The sequence below is a fragment of the Myodes glareolus genome, chromosome 7, assembly GCF_982192425.1.
Source record: "Myodes glareolus chromosome 7, mMyoGla1.1, whole genome shotgun sequence".
In the NCBI taxonomy this organism is placed as follows: domain Eukaryota; kingdom Metazoa; phylum Chordata; class Mammalia; order Rodentia; family Cricetidae; genus Myodes; species Myodes glareolus.
This window is the reverse complement of record NC_142032.1, coordinates 4,094,391-4,115,547: the sequence shown is the minus strand read 5'-3', so window position 1 is coordinate 4,115,547 and position 21,157 is coordinate 4,094,391. Positions and strand designations below refer to the sequence as shown.

Here is a 21,157-nt window from a genome sequence, read left to right as displayed (position 1 = left end):
TTGAGAGGTCTGTTGTGTTTAATTAGGGACATTAAAGCCAGAGAAGCAAAGTAACCATTCAGGTGGTGTTGACTGAGGTTTATCTGTCTTTCCCAGTCCCGCAGCCGTTCAGTCCCAAAGAAACACACAGAGGTCTACATTAATTATAAACTGGTTGGCCTATTAGCTCAGGCTTCTTATTAACTCTTATATTAGCCTATAATTCTTGTCTGTGTTAGCCACATGACTTGGTAACTTTATCAGTGAGGCATTCTCATCTTGCTTCCTCTGCATCTGGGGATGGCTGCACACTGAATCTTTCCTCTTCCCAGAATTCTCCTGTTCTCATTGCTCCACCTATACTTCCTGCCTGGCTACTGACCAATCAACATTTTATTAAACAAGTACAAGAAACACATGTTTACAGGGTAAGATCCTTGTCCCACAGCAGGGTGTCTCAAACAGTAAATAGTGGAGTTGTGTTTGTGAATATTCACATCTTTGTAGTTCTGACCACCAAAGGAGCTGAATTCTACCCATCTTCCAGACCCACTGAAGAGCGTCAGTGAAAGTGAGGTCAAAAGGTATCACAAAAGGCTGGAAAGAGAGATAGTGGTTTGTTTTTAAATTTTATCCGATAGGTAAGGAAAGGCTAGTTTGTTAGTTTTGAAATGGGGACTATGCCAGGGTCTGGGGTGGGGATTCAATGTTGGATCTAGACTGCGTGGTGTTTGAGTGAGGTGTTCTAGTAGGCTAGCCCCACTGAAAGTGCATGCGTGCCTTTCATATGAGCTGAGTAAGTCTACGCTTGGCTTTTCTTTATGGTTCAAGTCCTGCAGCCCAGCTCATGATGGCACATGCATCCTTTTGTGTTTTGTGTCCTCTCCTCTATTCAACAAGAAGCAGTTCATAAATGCCAGTAGCCAGCTCCTGCTTTAGAAGCCACAAAAAAGGGATAACAAGTGTAAAACGTACTCACAAAGTTAAGGAGATAATTTCGTGATGTAAGCGCTATGGTATGGGTAGATGAGGCTAGGGGAAAATGGTGCCTAGAGACCCGTTCAGGCAGGTGACCGGAAAGCAGATTATAATGGAGTCATATCTGCATCGAAGTGGGTTAAGGTCTTATTAAGGTGGTAGCAAGAACCGCGGCAGAGAGAGGGGGGCGGTATGGTTACCTGGAAAACTGAATGTCCCAGTGAAGGTATGGCATAGAAAGATGGTGGAAGGGCCAAATTCGGGTCCTGGGGATCATGGTGAGAATGCAGACTTGTTCCAGCCTGAGTGACGATGGAGGAGACCAGGAAGAAGGAGAGGGACAGAAACAGGGCTTCGATCTTAGGGAGCATAAAAATTTTTATGTTTGTAGTAACCACCAAGACAATTCTCCTCTAGCCACCTGAGTTTACAGACGAATAGAGACAGAAATCCTCAATGGCTTGCTCACGGTCGCTCAGATAAGCTAGGGCAGAAGTTCTCAGACTAGTAAGGTTCTTTCTGTTGAATTCTTCTGTCCCTCGACGAGGAGGGACCTGGGCAGGGAGACAGGTTTGTCACCCAGTCATCAGCAGCAGTGGCAGAGCTTTGGATTGCCAGGGTGATGCTCTCCCTCCAGTGTCCAGGGCGTGGGTGTGAAGCCAGGGCCACCCTCTCCCTCCAGCATCCAGGGTGTGCTTTTCCTCCTCCTGAAAAGGCACTTAACCTGGGCTGGAGAGATGGCTCAGAGGTTCAGGGCACTGGCTGTTCTTCCTGAGCTCAATTCCCAGCAACCACATGGTGGCTCCCAGCCATCTGTAACGAGATCTGGTGCCCTTACCTGGTATGCAGGCCGTGCACTGTATACATGGTAAATAAATAAATCTCAAAAAAAAAAAAGGCACTTGACGACGATGAGCTGAAGCTACAGCAATGGCTGGTCTCAAAGTTCTGGATAGGCCACCTGTAAGTTGAGGCTGCTCATTTGTGTCCCGGCTGCCAAGACCCAAAATAATCATACAGAAACTGTATTATTACAACACTGCTTGGCCTATTATCTCATGCTTCTTACTGGCTAGTTTTTATATCTTAAATTATCCCATGTCTAATATTTTATATTTTACCACGAGGCTCATGGTTTACCGGTCCTCTGGTTGCTACATGGTGCCTCTTTGACTCCACTTACTCTCTCCTCCTCTGTCTCCTCAGAATTCCCACTTTGCCCTATTCTGCACTGCAACAGGCCCAAAGCAGCTTCTTTATTAACCCATGGTGTTCACAGCATACACAGGGGAATCCCACATCACCCACCTAAAGATACTTTCTGAAGTCAGGCAGAAGAGCTGGAGTCATGACACACACTGCCCTTGTAAAGGACTCTGCTCCCCGCCCTGGCACCAGGCGGCTCAGTCCAGGGGGTCAGATGCCCTCTTCCGGCCTGTGGGCAACTGCACTCACTGTGAATAGACCCCAACACATAACACATACACACATAATTTAAAATGTAAATTTTAAAAATAAATAAAAAAGGAAAAGACCAAAAAGAGACAGTGTGGATCTGCCTCCCGCCACTGCTGTTAGGCACTTCATTTTTGGGACACATTGTTGAACCCCACTTTTATTTTTAAAGATGCCGTGATGAAACTTGGAATCAAGGTTCCAGTTGAAGTAGAGAAGCCACTCCAGAATCATCTGCCTCTTCTGTTCACAACCACCTGTGTTCACAACCACCCAGTGCTCAAAACCACCCCATGTTCACAACCACCCTGTGTTCACAACCACCCTGTGTTCACAACCACCCCGTGTTCACAACCACCCAGTGCTCACCAGCACCCCATGTTCACAAGCACCCCATGTTCACAGCCATCCCATGTTCACAACCACCCCATGTTCACAACCACCCAGTGCTCACAACCACCCCATGTTCACAACCACCCCATGCTCACACCACCCCATGTTCACAGTCACCCCGTGTTCACAACCACCCAGTGCTCACAACCACCCCATGTTCACAACCACCCCGTGTTCACAACCACCCCGTGTTCACAACCACCCGGTGCTCACAACCACCCCATGTTCACAACCACCCAGTGCTCACAACCACCCAGTGCTCACAACCACCCCATGTTCACAACCACCCCATGCTCACAACCACCCCATGCTCACAACCACCCCATCTCCCTGACTCAGAGTACAAAGGGGTATCATGGTAACCCACCAGCCCCACAGTGTCTGCTCTTTCCCTCATCTGCTGCCTTTGTCTTCCTCCCGGCTCTGCTCCAGCCACACCCCGATCTCCTTGAACACACAGCCACCCTCTCTTCCTCTAGAACACTTTTCTCCAAACACCCGTAGCTCCAATTGTGCATCCGTTGTCTGAGTGGATGTCATTCCCTACATCTCCACGCGTCTCATCTCCTGCTCTAGTGATCGGCTGCTGCTCCAGTCGCGCCACAACACATCAGACACTCGTAGGAACCCACAAACAGTTCTCTTTTAGCCCACCTGAATTCACAGAGACAGAAGTCCTTACTTGCTTGTTCTGGATTTTGGCAGTCGGAGGGTGGGCAGGATTAGAAAGGCAGGCTGGGTCGGAGCCCATCATGTGGCCTCTCCTCGAGGGCCAGTCTGGATTTCCTCATTGAGTGCTGGCCTCGGGGCAGCAGGATCTTTGCACTGGAGCCACAGCTAAAGGTGTTCTCCAGTAGGCAAAGTGGCAGCCTTGTCTTCTCACGTGACCTCACCTTGGACTTTGTATAATGTAACTTGCACATATGCTGTCTGGACATGAAACTCACAGTTCCAGAGGGAGCAAGCACAGAGCCCACTTCTTGATTGAAGAGGTGTAGTGACAGGTTTGTCAACTTGACCCAACATAGAATGACCCAGAAGAGTTTCAGTGAGGAGTTATCTGGGTTAGTTTGGATGTGTATCATTGTCGTGGGAGATTGTTCTAATTAAATTAACTGATGTGGGAATGCCCAGCTAGCTGTGGTCTCCAGGCAGGAGATCCTGGACCAGTGAGGCTGAAGAGGGCTGAGAACAAATAAGCACACATGCATTCCATCCTCTCTCAGCTCCTTACTGTGGATATGACTGACTGCTTCAAGTGCTCTCTCCACCTGTCTGCAATGATGGATTTTAGCCTGGAATTGTAAGCTGAATGCGGCGATCTGATTGAGACTGGCCCCCATAGGCTAATATATTTGAATATTTGGTTCCTAGGAGGTGGAACTGTTTGGGAAGGTTTAGGAGGTGTGGCTTTATTGGAGGAGATGTGTTGCTCAGGTGGACTTTGAGGTTTCAAAAGCCAACGCCATTCCCAGTTAGTACTGACTGAGCTTATGTATCAGATATAAACTCTCAGCTCTTGTTCCAGTGCTTTGTTTGCCTGCCTGATGCCACGTCCCCACCCCTGATGACTATGGACTCTCCCTCTGAAACTATAAGCTCAGTAAATTCCTTCTTTATAAGTTGCATTGGTCTTGGCGTCTTAGCATGGCAATAAAACAGTAACTAAGACACAGTAACGGAAGCAAAACTAGAACAAGCTGGCAACATTGTACAGGACCCTGCAGGCTGGGAGCTGCACTGGCTGTTTCTTCTCTGCTCCTTGCATCAGCACCCAGTTAAGACTCTCCTGTCTGTATCCTATGCATACAAATGTCTCGTTCCTTGGTGCCTCTCCAGCACTGGACATAGTGGCAATGATGCATACTTCTTGAATGAACTTCGACCTTCCACCCTAATCTCACCATGTAAGATCTGAGTATAGTCAGTTTACAGTTGAGGGAAATTAACCTCAAAAATATTTGTAAGTTATACAGGATTCTCAGCTACAAAGTGGAAAATCCAAGGCCAGCAGGCATTTCTAGCTCCTCCTGGTCTGCCAGGCCACATACCAAGAACTCTAGTCCACCAAGCCCCTCCGCCCCTGCTGCTGCCCCCGTCCACTACCAGGTCAAATTCAATTTTCCCCTTTGGTTGCACTCAAGCTCAGAGCAAAACAATTACACCTTAAATCCCAGGATGCCTGGTATCAGGGTCTGTCAGGGTAAGAAAGCTCTCTAGGTGCTTAGATCTTCCTTTGGTTTGCCACAAAATGATGATACCTGAAAGACTAGGTGGCTTTTAAAATGGCAGGCTCAAGTGTTTAGCTTTTTTCCCTTTTCCTTGCTGTCTTTATAGGTATTTCACTAATAGCCATCACTTTTTTGCCTAGGAAGCCCTAGAGCTGTGATATTTGAAGTAATAAGTCTCCTCCACTGGCCCTTTAAAGATCTTGGCTAAAACCGCTGAGATAGAGTTCACAGGCCTCATTTCGGAGGCCCCAGCTCACTTATTTCCACCTCCCTGTCTTTCTCCAAAGAGGATCTCATACATGGCTGTTTGAAGGCTAAGGAGTTCAGAGCAGATTCCCCTACCATTTCTTATCTTGAAAAATATTCAACATTTGTGTAATTAAAGTGAAGTCTTCCTAGAGAAGATGACAACTCAAATAATCCTAAATGTACCTCCAAGAAAGAGGCTGTCAAAATGACTTCATTGTAGAGCCACATTCTCCAAGGCCTTTGCTTTCACTCTGATTCCTTGTAGTCTTGAAGGTTATGTCATGGCTGACTTCAAATCACGTTTTAATTTATCGTTGCCTCTTTCAGAATGGGTTCTGTGAGCGAGGAAATTTTTCTTTTACTCTAGATTTTCTTCTCTTGCGTTGTTACCAAGGACTTGAAACAGCAAAAGTTGAAAGCAAACAAAATCTTCCCTGACCTTGGTTTTCTTGCTAGCTAACATCTTATTTTTTTTTCTTGTGTACTAACAGTTTTTAAATAGCTCTTTAATACCTTCTGTCTCAATGTCTTCTTTGCTAAATTGTGCAGCAGAGGTGACCCATGCCCTCCAACCTAATTGGTAAATCTAAGGGAATTTGTTAAGTTCTCTGCAGTCTTGGCATCATGCTTCTCACCCTCCCTCCCCACCCCACACTTTTCTGTGCCCCAGCATGCAGTACCTAGGTTTTATTCCAAATAGCTGCAGGGTTAATCCCCTAATGTGTGCATCTGTGTGTATAACTGAGGGTTTCCACATCAGATGACAGCACTGACTGCTCCAAGGTGTGTGTGTGTGTGTGTGTGTGAGAGAGAGAGAGAGAGAGAGAGAGAGAGAGAGAGAGAGAGAAAGAGAGAGAGAGAGAGAGAGACTGAACGTGGTCAGCAGACTGGACTTGGCCATGAGAGGAGGGGATGTGAAGAACAAAGACAAAGAGGCAGCCAAGGAAGAGGAGCAAAGGAAACCAAGAGAGGTCAAGAAAAAGGACGAAGAGAGGAAGGCAAAGAGCGAGAGCAGAGCCGAGAGAGCAGAGTGATGAGGAGAAGGGAAGCTCAGGGGAGGGAAGGCCAAGAGCTAGAGACGGTTAGGGCGAAGAGAGCAGGCATCAGCACGGACTCTGAAGTGGGTGCTTGTGATACTGAGGGAGCCTGCAACTCCACTTCCAGGGGTCTGATACCCTCTTCTGGCCCCCATGGGCACACAAATGGTCCACACATATATATATGCAGGCAAAATACTCATACAGACAGAAATAAATGAGCAAACAAGCAAATACATGAACAAATAAATAAATATAAAAGGAAATACTCTGAACTTTGAGTTTTAAAATCTATGGGCTACACAGTCAAAACCAAACTTGTCAAAGACGTGGTCCTGAACACCTGAGATTTGTTGGATCTCTTTCAAATCTACTTACTGAACGACCTTAAGTATTTAGCCTCCCGCAGCCTCTGTCTACTTATACAACAGAGTAATGATTGATTGTGTAGGAACAAACTTAGAAGATGTGTTCAACAAAGCATCAGGTATAAAATGGTTACTCAATACATGCTAGAGGGCATAAAAGGCTCGTTCAAGGGCTCTGGTTTCTATTTTGACTTGTTAGCCAAAAAATCAAAACTTGTACTTAAGTATTCAAAAGCATTTGATATAATCTAAATGTATATTAGCTGTCTTCACCTTAAATGTTTATCTTGTTCTCAGCGTGGTGGCAGATGCCTTTTAATCCCAGCACTTGGGAGGCAGGAGCAAGCGGATCTCTGCGCTGCAGCTAGCCTGGTCTGCACAGCGCGGATCTCTGCGCTGCGGCTAGCCTTGTCTGCACAGCACGCTCTAAGCCAGCCAGGGCAATATAAGACCATGTCTCACAAAAGAAAGTATCCAGTGTAACAGTAAATTAATGCAGCTTTAAATGAAGCCCTTAGGTTTATTTCACCCCCATATGTGATAAATAAGATGTTCACTAAGATAGCACTGTTGCTCCTATTTTGGAACAGCCTCCTTAGGAACAGTTCATAAACTGCACCGTTAACCTCAACTGCAGCTGGCAACAGTTTAGTTATTTTAGTTTTTTAATTTGAGAAGGAGCCCATTTGGGTCATTCAAATCTTTAGAACTGAAGCTGCTTCAGCTGTTCATATTTTTATTTACTTTTTCTTTTCTTTTTTCACCTTGGCATGGAGCGAGGAGAAGCTAGGAATTCAATTAGCACCTTGATATTTTCATTATCCCTCCTTTCAGCTCAGAGGCCTCTTCACAGGCGCTGCTTCCCGGCAGCCGGGTCGCATCAAAAGTGGGGGCAGCAGTTTCTCGGTTTTTAATTTTCTACCAAAAAGGCGAGGCATCCACTTTGTTCCGCTCTAATTAGTGGTCACTCTCGCTCATGTCAGCCAGCACCAGATGCTTGGGAGGGGGGACCTCATAGGTCTTCAAATTCGTGTTTAGGCTCACAGGGCCCCCTTCAGTTCACGCCAGGCGCTCTCTGTAAGGTCAAAGTGGTGAGAAAAATAACATTCTCCAACTCTGCTTTCTTCTATATCCAAGTACAAAGGAGATTATTTTAATAGGAATTAAGAAATTAAAAATAAAACTCCAAACCAGTGATGAGCCCTCTTAAAAGGAGCAGTGGGAAGGGCTTAGTTTATTTAGCATCTCGGAAAATTCGCTCTGCTTTCTCTGTGAGGAAAGTGAGGCCAAACTTGGAAAAAAACCATCTTAACCAGGATGATAGACTTTGTCAGCACTCTGGGCCTTTTATGAAGCACTGAAATCTCAATTCAATATAAATCTTCCTGATCACAGGGGCCTGGCTGATGTATTGGTTCAGAGATCCCCTGATCCAGTAAGGTCTGCAGGGGATTTCTCCACAATCAAGAGGCCAGAGCCTAAAATGTTGTGGGTGACTCTCTGCACCCTACGCATTAGGAGAATGCCCCTGAGCTTTGGCGAGCCTGCTTGGACCGATTCTTCTCTCATCCCAGTGAGCACTTCATCCTTGCTAGAGAAGCATCTACTTGGTATAATGGACCATGACGGTTCACGATGAATAACAAGATTCCACAGATACCGGACACCCTTGTTTTAGGGGGAAATTTAATCTGAGCTCGCTCGCTGGCTCCTTTAGGCTAGAAGTCACAGACTCAGATGACCTGCAGACCACAGGAGTGAGTGGTTCTGGCTCTGAGGAAAACCGTCATGGGTGGGGAAGAGGGTAGGTGGGAGCTGTTCCAGCCGGAGGATGCCTGGGGCCTTTCAAAGGAGCAGCTGTTGCTCACTTGCAGCCAAGTGTGTTCCGAGGAAGAATGCAACTCAGCGTGGCCAACCCTGAAGATTTCCCAGGAAAAGTCAGAAATCTCAACTTGTTTTTAAAATCGCTCACACTTCCTAACCAACGACTCAAGCCAGAGTTCCCGGCCCAGTGTGCCCTGTGCAGAGGTCACAGGGAAGTGAGCCATGCCCTTGTTGAACATTCTTTTTCACCCATTTTATACCTTCCTGCCTCGCCTCCCGCTTCCTGATTATACCCAGGGGTATAACAAGTGGGCAAACAAGGAGGGCCGCTAGTTGGCATGTTAGAGACACCCTGCTCTCTGCAACGGTAAACACATTACTGCGGGTGCTTAATTTCAGCAAGGTAATAGTTACGATTTGATCCCTTGAGGGAGGAACTCTATCAGAGGCGCATTAAGGGACGCCTGCCGAGCTGTGCAGTGAAGAATTCCATTCTGAAGCGAGGGCAAAAAGCATCAAACGACACATGAAAGTCACCACCTGAAGGGTTACACAGTAATAAAGCTGGACCAGGAAAGGGGCAGATAGGCCGAGAGGTGGTGGTGCAGCCTTTAACCCCAGTACTCAGAGGGCAGAGACAGGTGGATCTCTGAGTTTGAAGCCAGCCTGGTCTACAGAGTGAGTTCCAGGACAGCCAGGGTCACACAGAAAAATCCTGCCTTGAAAAACCAGAAGTGGGGGGAGAGAGACAGAGAAAGACAGAGAGAGACAAAGAGAGAGAGAGAGAGAGAGAGAGAGAGAGAGAGAGAGGACAATAGGATTATCTATTAAAAGACCCTCGTATGACTCTTCTCTCATTTTAAAAGATAATATGAATATCTCTATGGTCAGTGTCAAGAGGAGTCCAGTCATTAAAGCATTGCTTTCCCCACAAGCACCAAGTGTTGAAGGCTAGGCATGGACTGTGAGCAGTGCGCTGGGGTTAGAGACTGGAGAGGCTGGGCCTTCCCATAGGAGAGGATTTGAAAAGCAGACTAGTGCACCATCAAAGGGGTTCGAGACGAATATAAACATGTATACACAGTGGTGTTGGCAAACGTCTGACCCCGACTCTTCTGGAGGAGAGGCCCTGGTATGTCCCCTTTGCTTGCTTCTGCACTGTACATGTCTTCACTGTCACCAGTTTCAAGCTATCAACACGAGGCGGCTGAACGCAGAGTGAGCATGAAACAGACACAGGTCGGTGGCAAGGCGAGGTGACGGGACAAGGTCAGCGAGAATTCAGGAGGGGACACTCAGATGTCTAAGGAACGGTCAGCTGGGAGGGCGGAGCCGATCGCCCACAGAGGCCAGCAAGCTACAGAAACGGAAACAGAGATTAGAAACCCCCAACGGCATTTGTGAGGACGACCACAGCAGGGAGAGGAAAGTGTAGAAGACAGAGTCAGTCCGGAAGCCATAAAAGCAAGGGGGACCTTGGCTTAGCTCAGCACACGCTAACAAGTTGCCACATGGCACTGTGGAATGGCTGTTGTTCATCTGTAGCTGTGAAAGGTCCCCTACACCAGTGGTTCTCAACCTGCGGGTTGCAACCCTTTTGTGGTCGATCAGCTCTTTCAAGAGTGCTCCCTAAGACCATCGGAAGACACAGAAATACATTACAGTTCATAACGATGGCAAAATTACAGTAACAAAGTAGTAACGAAAATAATATTATGGTTTGAGCTCACCACAACACGAGGAACTGTATTAAAAGATCACAGCATTAGGAAGGTCGAGCCTCACTGCTCTATGGGCATGAGGCTCTGTGTACTACACATACGTGTAAGCCCAGATTCCTGTCCATCGGGTAGATGAAGCCTGTACACTCTATACACACGACATGGGGTGCCATGTGCCTGGTAGAAACAGGCTATGCTAGAGATGAAGAAAGGAAGCTTTTAACCCTTTTAATGTAGCTACCACTTACCTGAGCTTTACAAGGTGCCTAAACATTGGGTCCGGTGTTTTGTTTGCATTCTATTTAGGTGAAAAAAATCTGGCTAAATATTTAAGTAATTTATCTACCGTTACACAGCATGGTACATGGCCCTTTCTGACCTTAGAAACCCATCCCCACCACGTCGCTGTAACGTCCTCTCCAGAAGATAATAGTCTGGTGGAGGTGAAGGACAGGGCAATCAGAGAGTTATAGTTCCTCTTTAAAAAATTTATTCAGCCTGCATATTCCTAAAGAGTCAATTCATGCTTTTTTTTTCAGTAAAACCTCCCTTGCGCTTGCATGTGACATGTATTTTTAGGCTCTGCTGTTAGCAAGTGTATTTTCGTGTGATTGAGTGGGAGAGTGGGGAAAGTTTTGCAGAGCTGTTTCCACCAGAACGCAGGGGGCTCAGCAGAGACGGTAAAATCTCTGCCATCCAAGGACTTGGAAAAACCGCAGAGAGATGCGCGTGTTCTCACTCTGTTATTCTACGTACATCCCGGATGAATGACTGGTTACAGGTATTGTTAAGGCATCTAAAATGACCCACTTGCAGCAGGGAACAAAATCACTCACCGGGGCCAAACCAACTGGCGCTTCTCAGATTATAAAACCACAAAGTGGGAAAAATGCTAAAACAGCTAAAGCAAAAAAATGATGCCCGAACAGGGCAGGAGCAAAATGGAGCCTTGCTGTCTGCCAAGGCAGATGGCTGACCTCTAGGGGGGCTTCACTGTCACGTCCATGGTAATTGGATGCTGGGGCTTTTCTGGCAAGGACTGTGCAGCTTCATCTACAAGATCCAGGCCCATTCCTGCTCAGTTCTTCTCAGTGCATCTTCTCCGTGGCTGGAGCGGACAGTTCATCCAAAACACAAACGTTACCTTTACTTTATGATGCTTCTCTGGTAACAAGGACATGAAAAGTAATTAAGGACTGAATTTGCTAGCTGACTCTCCTGCATGTACAATTATCTGCAGATATAAAATTGCCCACTTTGATAATTATACCCTCCGAATGAGGGGCAAGTGGCTAATTACGCCCACATGTGGCCGATCGCACTCTCCATTAGCCAATTACATGCACAGTTATTTGTGCGCATCAATAATTGCACTCCTGGAAAACAGCGGCCCTCCTTCCAAATCTTCCTGCTCGGAGAGGCTGATGGAGTAATTGTCACACTGGAAATGGACGTGGTGGCCACTGGAAGAGAATCGGATACCAGGAGCCGTGTAAGTGGCCAGAGCCTGCAAACGGCACCAAGTGCCAAAGAAAGCGGGAAGAACCATAGGACAGCTCAAGGCCAGGGCGAGCTTTAGGAGGCACACTTCTCGGGGTGGCTGGGCCCCTCGTTCACGCCTACCGGTTCTGCACACACAGGAGGATGATAATGCTCCAGCGTTGTTCTGGAACACGTCAGGCTATTCACGCAGTCTCCTTTGGGTCAAAGCATTACATCCAGATAGACACTGTCATGTCTGCCGGCACATCTGATTGTGCAGCAAAGCAGGACCTCCGAACAGGAAGCCTACTGCGCTGCCTCTACTGTTTCTACGGGAGACAGCTCAGAAAACAACATGCTATCATTTCAAATTCATTCATTTATTCAACAAAATCTGTCGAGTCTTGGGCTATGATGAACAACGGTCAGAAAGTCACGAGCGTCTTGACTGGGGCCTCCGTTTCGCGAGCTGTCTTTTACTCTGATCTGCTCTAATGAGCAACTCTGGGGAAAGAAATTTCACCTCACGTCCAGGAAAAAAACCTGGCATAGAATTTCATGGCTTGGTTGCCAACCACACTGGGTGACAGTGAACCTTGTGGGGTCCGGCTATTTTCATCAGCCTCAGGACCAAGAGTGACAACTGAACCCCCAAATACTCGCTAAACACTTTCAGCTTCCTCCCCTGGCTCCCGTTCCAGATCCTTTCTTCCCCACGTGGAAAAGGGGTCTCTATTCAGGGGGCGAAGGAAGGCACCACAGAGTCAGGCATGAGAGGTTAGTCTCCAGGGATGAGGTGTTGGTTAGATGAGCAGGGAGTAGCGGTCAGGCCACGCTACAAGAAGCCGGCATATAAAACAGTTTGGTGAAGGGCTGAAGTCTAGCCTCTAAAGCCAGACTTTCCTGCATCTCAGTCCTTGCTGTATGATGTTGAGCCGGTTAGCGTCTCTGCTTTGCTCAGTGTTCTCTAAAATGGAAACGATGCCCACTTCATGAAGTTATTATAAGAATCAGATCAAGAGGAAACATGAATGGGAGTCTTTGGAATACCCATCGTGTATGCCAATTGTTTCCCCCCTATTTTTATTCGTGGACTGAAAATATACAAAAATCTTCTAAGAAAAGTGATGCAAATGATTCGAAACTTAAACATGCATTTAAAAACCAACACGAATATCAGAACAAGAGAAGCAAAGAGCAGGCTCCATTCTCAGAGGCTCTCATGTGGTAGGGTGTGCCGGAGCCCAGGAATCCTCCGCTTGGGGAAGCCCCTACCTCCCACCTACATGACTGTGGTACAGGTGACCTAAGGACCAGCCTTTGAGGAACCAAACCACATACAGCTGGTTCTGGCTGTACCCAATGTTTGCTTGGAGTATTAAACACTAGAGAAGGAACTTCCAAGGTTTGGGCCAAGGAACTTCCAAGATCTGTGATCTTCTGGGACCACATCACGTCAGCTGTGCAGCAGCAGCGAGGGACCCGAGTTGCTGCAGCAGGCTGGTGTCTGCACTGTCATGCTCAGATGCGGGACCACTGGACACATGCAGTGGCTTCCATCTCTGCCTCTGACTTCTCAGGAAGTAATGTATTTTTAAATAGCATTTTGTTATGAAATGAAGAAAAAAATCATAAACATTTGCACTTAGGGAACAAGGTGTCAGAACTAAACGCCCGGCCTTCTGGATGACTCATGGCAATAGGAAACGGAGCAGGATGTTGGCCGCTGTGCAAACGTATTGATCGGTGTTGGTTGCTCTGCAGTTTGCAAAGAGAGATGGTTCTGCCTGGTGTGTTTCAACGCTTGAGGGAAGGCAGAAGCTTCCAAACCTCGTCTCGTCTCGCCCAGCTCCCCAGCTCTCTTTAACAGCAAATTCTAACACCAGTAAAATTAAAATGGCTCCCAGGCCGCAAAGGGTTCCGCGCACAGAGTAATTGCACCCCTCTGTGGATGAGTAGCCTCGTGCATTTCATAGCAACCGCCACGGTCCAGACCCGTATGATGGCCGAAAGGAGAATGTATGCCTTGGATGCTCTCAGCAGGCTTTTATCAGCCTAAACAGAAATAGTTATCATTTATAATGAAAAATTGCTCTACTTTAATAACACAGAGGAAAATTCGCCTTGCCCACATCTAAATTCTGATATTCATGAAGACAAATTCTCCTGCCACCCCACGAACGTTGTAGTTTAGATGCATGATGTTTCCCATAGTTCTGCGATCCCCAGTGGGTGATGCTGTTGTAGGAAGCTGGGGAGCCTGTGTAAGCCGGAAGAAACAAATTTGTGAGTGTATGGGTCAGGGTCCTCTAGAGGAACGGACCAATAGAAGGAATATGTAGCAAAAGGGGATTTATTAGATTGACTTGCATGAAATGGTAAGGCATCCCAGAGATGGCTGCACACTGGAGAAGCCCTATAATTGTTCAGTCTTTGAGACTGGGCCCCTCAGCAGTTCCAACCTGGCACTAAAGGCCTGGGGGAATCCTGGGAGCCACTGGTCTTCAGCCCTTGGTCGAAAGACAAAGAAACTGAATTCTGGGATAGCAAAACATGGTGGTGGTGGTGGCCAAAGCAAGAGCAAGACAGACCATTCCCCAGCACGGGTGTTAGCAGGAAAGCAAACCTCACTGGATTTCCCTCTTTCCATCCGGGCTCCCACTAGAAGGGACTACTTCCCACTCTGGTCACTCCTTCCTGGAAAAGTCTCTTAGCGGATTCCAGCAATCAGATTGACAAGTGAGGGGTGGGCCTTAAGAGTCGGAGCCTAGCTTGCCCTGCCAACGGCCAAGCCTCTTCTGCTTCCTGGTCCGTTGACATGTAAGACATCCTACTTACCTGCTCCTGTACCCAGGGTAAGTTTGTCTTCCCTGCCTTGATGGACCGCACAGGAAGACAAAGTCAGTCCTCCCTCCCTGGGCTGTTTCTGTGACGTTTGTAACAGTGATAAGATGTCTAATTACATAATCCCTAACACAGTCCTTTTATAATGATCCTAGCCGGTTGCCGGAGCTTGATCCGTGTAGCCAATGACATTTGGAGGTGATCGGCCATAGACATGCTTTTTCCTGATACGCGAGCGTCTGATGCACCATCAGTGACCTGGTCCGGAGCTTTCTCCCCCTTCCACGGTGGAGACGTCATTTCCTCCTGTATCCGTGAATGTGTGCGCTCCCCATTTTATCCCTTAATAAAGCGTCCGTGGATTTCTTGCAATACTAGTCCCATCCCTGGATGGCCTCTCCTTGCTTCTGGAGAGCAGGTTTGCTACCAGTGGGCGCCTGTCAGCATTTGCACCTTTGATGCTCAGATGAGACATGCTCTAAACCCGAATCCAGGCTCACAGCCTCCAGCGTCATGTGTCGCGAGAAGAGGAATGCTATAGTTAAATACCCCTCAAGGGCCTGTGTGGTAGACGTGGCCATGAGCTTGCGGTGTCAGTTGGTAGAATCTTGAGGTTGGGCCTCCTAGGAAGAAGTTACTTCCTGGGTGTGGCTCCTACCAAGCTGTCCTATCTCCCCACAGGCCCCAAAGCAGCAGGGTCCAGTGATCACAGCCACTTCATTGGCTGTTACTCAATGTCTACTAGGTATGTTATATTTCTAGATGACTGTGTAAAATTTTTGGCTCATCTTGAACTTTTAATTGTATTTTAGTGTGAGGAAAATAGGAACATTCACACATACTCTCGCTGATGTATCTGAGTGACTTGAAATAGAGATTTGCAAGGCTCACGTGACTATGAGTACACATTCATCTCCTCTGATCCACTTTCCTAGCTTGGGTGTGTTCAGCCCGCAGGTCATGCTCAGACTTGTAAGGACTCGGAAGGTGTGAGGGATGAAAGGCAGGGTTCACCTGAGGTAGGCGTCCCTTCAGGTCCCCTGGCACCAAAGAAGCAACTCCAGCTGACTTGGTCAGTTGACAGGAGCCGTCAAGGGTGCAATGGGATGCAGGAAGCTACTGCCGTGAACTAGCCAAGCAGCTGTCAGACAGTAGTAATGGCTTTTGATTTAAGGTTGAAGGAAGCAGTCCCTGGGGCCACTTACTGTGCAGCATCATCCTGTTTGGGAAGTGCTCTCAAGTAATGGCTGGAATTCACTGAGGAAAACGGGCACAAAGTCGAACCTCTCCGATGTGCTCGTTAGCTGTGGACTGGCTTGTGGGAGAACACATTTTCTATATCCATCACAGAGAATGTTCATTTATTCAACCCTTCCTTATGCCCACCTGCCTGTTTCTGTCTTTATCTCCTCTGCCTCTTAGTGTCTACATGCATGCGCACGTACACACACACACATACACACACACACACACACACACACACACACACACACACACACACACACACACACCAGTTCATTGTCAGCAAGCTTCTTTACCTCTTAGAAAGAACTGTGGGTTCTGATGGAAACTGTGTTGACCTCTAACCTAGATCAAATGGAGGGTTCCTTCTGGGCTTGGCCACTCTGCAGTCTCTGATCGCCTTCCCTCCCCAGGGAGGAAGTATTTGCTGTCCTGCGAGGGTTAGGTGCTGGCAGGCTCCCCAGGGAGGGAAGGTGGTGGGGTCGTGTCTTCAGGCAGATGCTCGGATTGTGAAACCAAATGTAGCCAGCTCTTGGCTGCTCCGCCCCTTTGCTCACTGCTCCGCAGTGGCAGCCTGGCAGAGGTTCAGAATGACTTGTTGTGGGCTAAGGTTGAGGCATTTATCTCTCCCTAGATAAAGAAGAGCATCCTCTTGCCAAACTGATTCATTCCTGCTGCTGCTAAGGGCCCTGTTGTGGTCCTGTTCCTGAAGCAGCTGCGGGTAACGCAGGAGCATCTCTTGAGAGCTCTCCTTGTGCCAATCAGAGAGCGGTAGGTACCAGGGAAAAAAATCAATAAGCAAATACTGCATCAGTGGCCCTTGTTGAGCCCCTCCAAATCTTACGTGTTGTTATAAAACCTAACTATTCCTGGGGTGCTCATTACAGTACAAAGTCAGAAAGCTAGATTAACGTGGCAGGATGCCTGTCAAAACAGTCATCAAGTCAGTTATGGGAGTCCATGCCTGGCTGGGGCAGGAAAATGATCACAAGTTTGAGGCTATCCTGGCCGAGAGAGAGAGAGAGAGAGAGAGAGAGAGAGAGAGAGAGAGAGAGAGCGAGAGAGAGAGAGAGAGAGGAAAAGATTCAGCGAAACGGCTCAGGGTGAAAGCCCCAGCCCTAATACTGATGACCTGAATTTGATACCACATGTGAGCTGAGAGAACAGACTCCTATGACCTCCATATGCATGCCAAGTGAGCCCCCACACTTGTGTACACAATAGATAAATAAATAAATAAAATGTACTAAAAATTTAAATATATATTTAGAAAACCAAGGAAAACAAATCTAAACAATCAACCAATTCAAGTCTGTGGTCAAACGTGATATTCACTCAAGACTGCCGTTCCCTCCGGCCTCTCCACCCCACTCCATAGCTACACACCCAGGCACGAGAAATATTAAGGGGTTAGGATGGTGGTGCCTGGAGATGTGCAGTCCCTTGTCCTTTGGGAGACTCTGATGGGACTGACATGGAAGGATGAAGCTTTTCAGGGGGGAGCAACCTGAGGGCTGCTGTGTAGGAGCAGAAGAACCTTGACTGCCCGTGGAAGAAGGCGGACGATCTCGAGAGACACTGAGCGAGAAGGGGGACAGTGTTGAGAGACACGGAGCATCACTTGTCTTAGTGTAGGTGATGTCTTGACCACACAGCACACATTAGATGTGACAAGAGCCTAAATCCATCAGGATCAGTAGGTGAGAAGAGGTTTTCACCAAAACCTGAGAATTCAGCCTCTTTTCTCCAAATTCAGACTCGTTTCTCCTAAAGATGTGCCTCCACTCTTGCTGGAGATTCAAAGATAGTCACAGGCTTCTAGTGAGTAGGATCTGGGCTTCCTGGCGATCCGGACTTTGGAATTCCTAAATGCTATTCCAACTTTCTAGTCACAGTAGAGATGACAAGCCACTCATCACTCGGAGAGGGTAGAGCACCGGAAATACAGTGAGCCTTGCTGTCTTCAGTCGTCCGTGAAATGAGCGTTTGAGAGCCAGGGAGCTGATGTCCACACACACACTGCGACTGCTTGGCTTTGAAAGGAAGGCACAGAGAAAGAGTGAAGCTGGACCAAAGAGTGTCCTCCAATCATAGGTTGTGATTGAACATAATTAAATTTTAGTTTTTAATTGGGCAAGCACTCACAGGGCCCTTATTATTTTAAGATGAATTGCCTTCTAATTGTTAGTGTGCAGATATGATACACTGAACCAAAACTATTTCAATAAAACATCATTTTTTTTTCAGGAGCTATAGAAGAATCTCTAGGTCAGACAAGGTAAACCATAGGAAATAAATGCTGACTCATAATTTTCCTTGTAACTAGGAACGAGAAGGAATGAGTAAGCGAAATCCTGTGTGCCCACGTTTACCTAAGCTGTTAGCAGACAGTTGTCCTGACCCTTGGGCACAGAGTGCTTGGATCTGATGAACAGTGATCGTGTCTGTGTGGTTCTATCCTGAGCTAGGATTCCTTGCTGCTGTTAAGATCACCAATTACCTTCACGAGTATGCCTAAGGTCTGTGCAGAACCACAGGCTTGTGATCTCTCAGATGGAGTTGGCAGTTCTACCTCCATCTTGAGCCCACCCTGAGAAAAAAGATCACATGACTGTAGTTATCCGAGAGCCTCATGGCAAGAAGCCTTCTGAATACTATAATTAGCGATATGGTTAAGTATTGCTTGGATTCTCTGCTTCAAAATACATGTGTCAGATGAGCAAGAAGTCAATTTTCTTGAAGCGAGGCTGAAATTTGAAAATCATGTAGTTCATGATTTGTGAATCTAGGTTAACAACTCATTCATATATTTCTTTATCACCACGTGGACAATTGACAACAAAATTTGACTAGAATTTCAGTAATAATGCCAATGAGAAGTATCTAAAAAATTTCATCTAACGTTTTCTTTCATGACAACTAAATTTCTTTATAATGCCAATCCATACTTAGGCTGAGAACCATCATCCAGACTCCTGAGGAATAACACACACGGTTGACCTGTGACCTCTACATCTATACACATATGCACGCGCAAAGTAAGCCAATAAGGTCTCCTTCATAAGATGGCTTTCAAGACTAGACAAGACATTAATGTCTCTGGCCTCCAGGTTGACATTCAACAAATGTAGTTACCATATGTCTCTGCTCTGCTGTGTACCAGCTGTTTAACCGTAGGCAAGCAGTTGAGTGTTTCTTCATATATAAAAGAGGACAGTATCTTTTATACTTAGCTCACGATGTAGCTGTAAAAGTCGGCTGGAATTGCGTGCTGAAGGCTATTGCTGCTCTGCACAGGGGCTACACACACATAAAGGGTTGATGAGACCACATTAACGGTTTGAAGCTTTGAGTGAGCAATGTGATCGACCCTGACCTAAGACCCAGCAGCACCTTGCCCGCTGTCCTACCACTTGCAGTGGGCATGTGAGCACAGGTGTCTGACTCGTGAAGACTGGTCAAGGACACAAATGTAGGTACTACCTCCCCCTTCTAGACTCTCTGCTAAAATCTTACCAACAAACCCGTAGTTTTATAGTTATTAACTTTTCACCATTATGATTCTAGACTGGGCCACCTAGCTTTGTCAGCATGTTGAATAAATAGACCTAGATTCTGGGAAGGATTCGTGTCATCCAAGTCCACAGTCATATATATACATACATATATACATATCATTGGACTAGCTATTAATTTATTGTGAGGAGAGTTGCCCCAGGACATTCCCCCAAGGGAATGCAGAAGGAGCTAGTTAAATATTTTGAATGTCTGGTGACTTTAGGCTAAGGTGACACTAGGTACTCGTTCTCACAGAGGAGATATGCTGTCTCGGGGAAGACACAGTGGATCGCTGGGCAAGGCTGTGCTCACTCTTCACTCTTAAATGGATATTGTCCTTCCAGAGACTCTGCCCTTCTGGTGTGACTAAGGCTGTCAGTGCCCTCGTAACTTCTTAAGTCTTACCCTTTTGTGACTCTGTAATGCCTCCAACTGTGTTAATGTCAAGGCCCAGTAGCCATTCTTTATCTTCAAGAGAGGTTTTGTTTGTTTTGTTTTTTTCCAGTACTGGAGATACATCTTAGAGCCACATTCTACCACAAAACAACATCCTCAAACCCAGGTAGATATGTTCAAATGTTAGCCCACTTGCGGAGGATCATTTGGATACATCTTAAAAGAATGAAAACTTATGCCTTCCCCAGATCTCCTAAGTGAAACTCTCTACTGGTAGGATCTAGAGACCTGAAATTTAATCAGATTGCTAGATACCTCATACAGAGCAGTGTGAGGGCTGGCGTTCCTTTTCACAGTTCTGCTAACTGTGAAACACGTGGACTTGTGCAGTTCCATGTTCCTTTGTTCCTGGTTCATGTGGCGGCTCCTTTGCACCACTTTGCGTTAGTCATGAAAGACACTGTGAACTCGATATCTGTATCCTATCTCCCTATTCTAATATCATAATATTTATTCTCAGAGAGATCGTGTTAGGAGGTGCGGCCGGTCGTGAGGATGGAGAGCTTCTGAATGCGGTTGGTACCTTATAAACAGAACAATGGGTGTACCCTGCTCTTTCTGCAGTGAGAAGCTGGCAGTCTGGAAACACCTGATGTGATGTCCCAGTGTCCAGGACTGAGCACCAGTATCTCCGTCACCACACCACTAAAACAGCCTCAGAAGACAAGGGACACTGCTCTAGCACAAAGGCCACTCCTGCAGATTTACACCTGCTCAGGAAAACTCAATGCTAACGCTAAGTCTGGGTCAAAAACTACTTCTCCACTCTTTATTTTGGGAAGAGAGCGCCTGACATTATTATTTCTGGTGGCGGAAACAGAAATGGAATTTGTTTGATGTGGAGTCTCACTGCACAGATTATGCGGGGGTATTATCATCTACAGGAAGCAAAAGGAATGCATTTTTAGAAACATTTCGGACTATATTTGTTGTTGTTGCTGCTGCTGCTGGTGGTGGTGTGTGTGTGTGTGTGCATGTATGTGTGTGTGCCTGTGTGTGTGCATGTATATGTGCGTGTGTGGTTTAGTACTCACCACACCGTGCAGGTGGAGGTCTGAAGAGTTGGTTTTTGCTGTCCACATGTGATCCCAGAAATTGAGCTCAGGCTATCAGGTTTAACAGCATCTTTACCCACTGAACCCCCTCACTGGCCCAGGAATACACTTTGAGCAGAAATTGGCACGTTGAGAATCACTGTAGCTGGGTGGGGCTTCAGCAAGTGTGTGCTTGACTCCCATCAGCCATGTCACACCTGAGGAACGGAAGGATGAAGTGCTGCCAGCGCCCAGTTGGTAGGACTGGGAATGCCGTTAAACTCTCCTCAAAGCAGAGGACTGTCC

The 21,157-nt window shown here is 46.9% G+C and overlaps 1 protein-coding gene across 2 annotated transcripts in view; it reads left to right on the top strand.

Moving 5' to 3' along the window:
• The window catches only part of Trub1 (TruB pseudouridine synthase family member 1), a 95,434-nt gene extending 74,704 nt beyond the window's left edge, over positions 1-20,730 (top strand). The window contains exon 9 of one of the 2 annotated variants that reach the window (XM_085694153.2): positions 20,382-20,730. The gene's annotated coding sequence lies outside the window, so the exon portion shown is untranslated. Of the gene's footprint in view, positions 1-20,277 lie in introns of both variants that reach the window. The other variant, XM_085694154.2, reaches the window with a different exon arrangement.
• Positions 20,731-21,157: the final 427 nt, after the last annotated feature.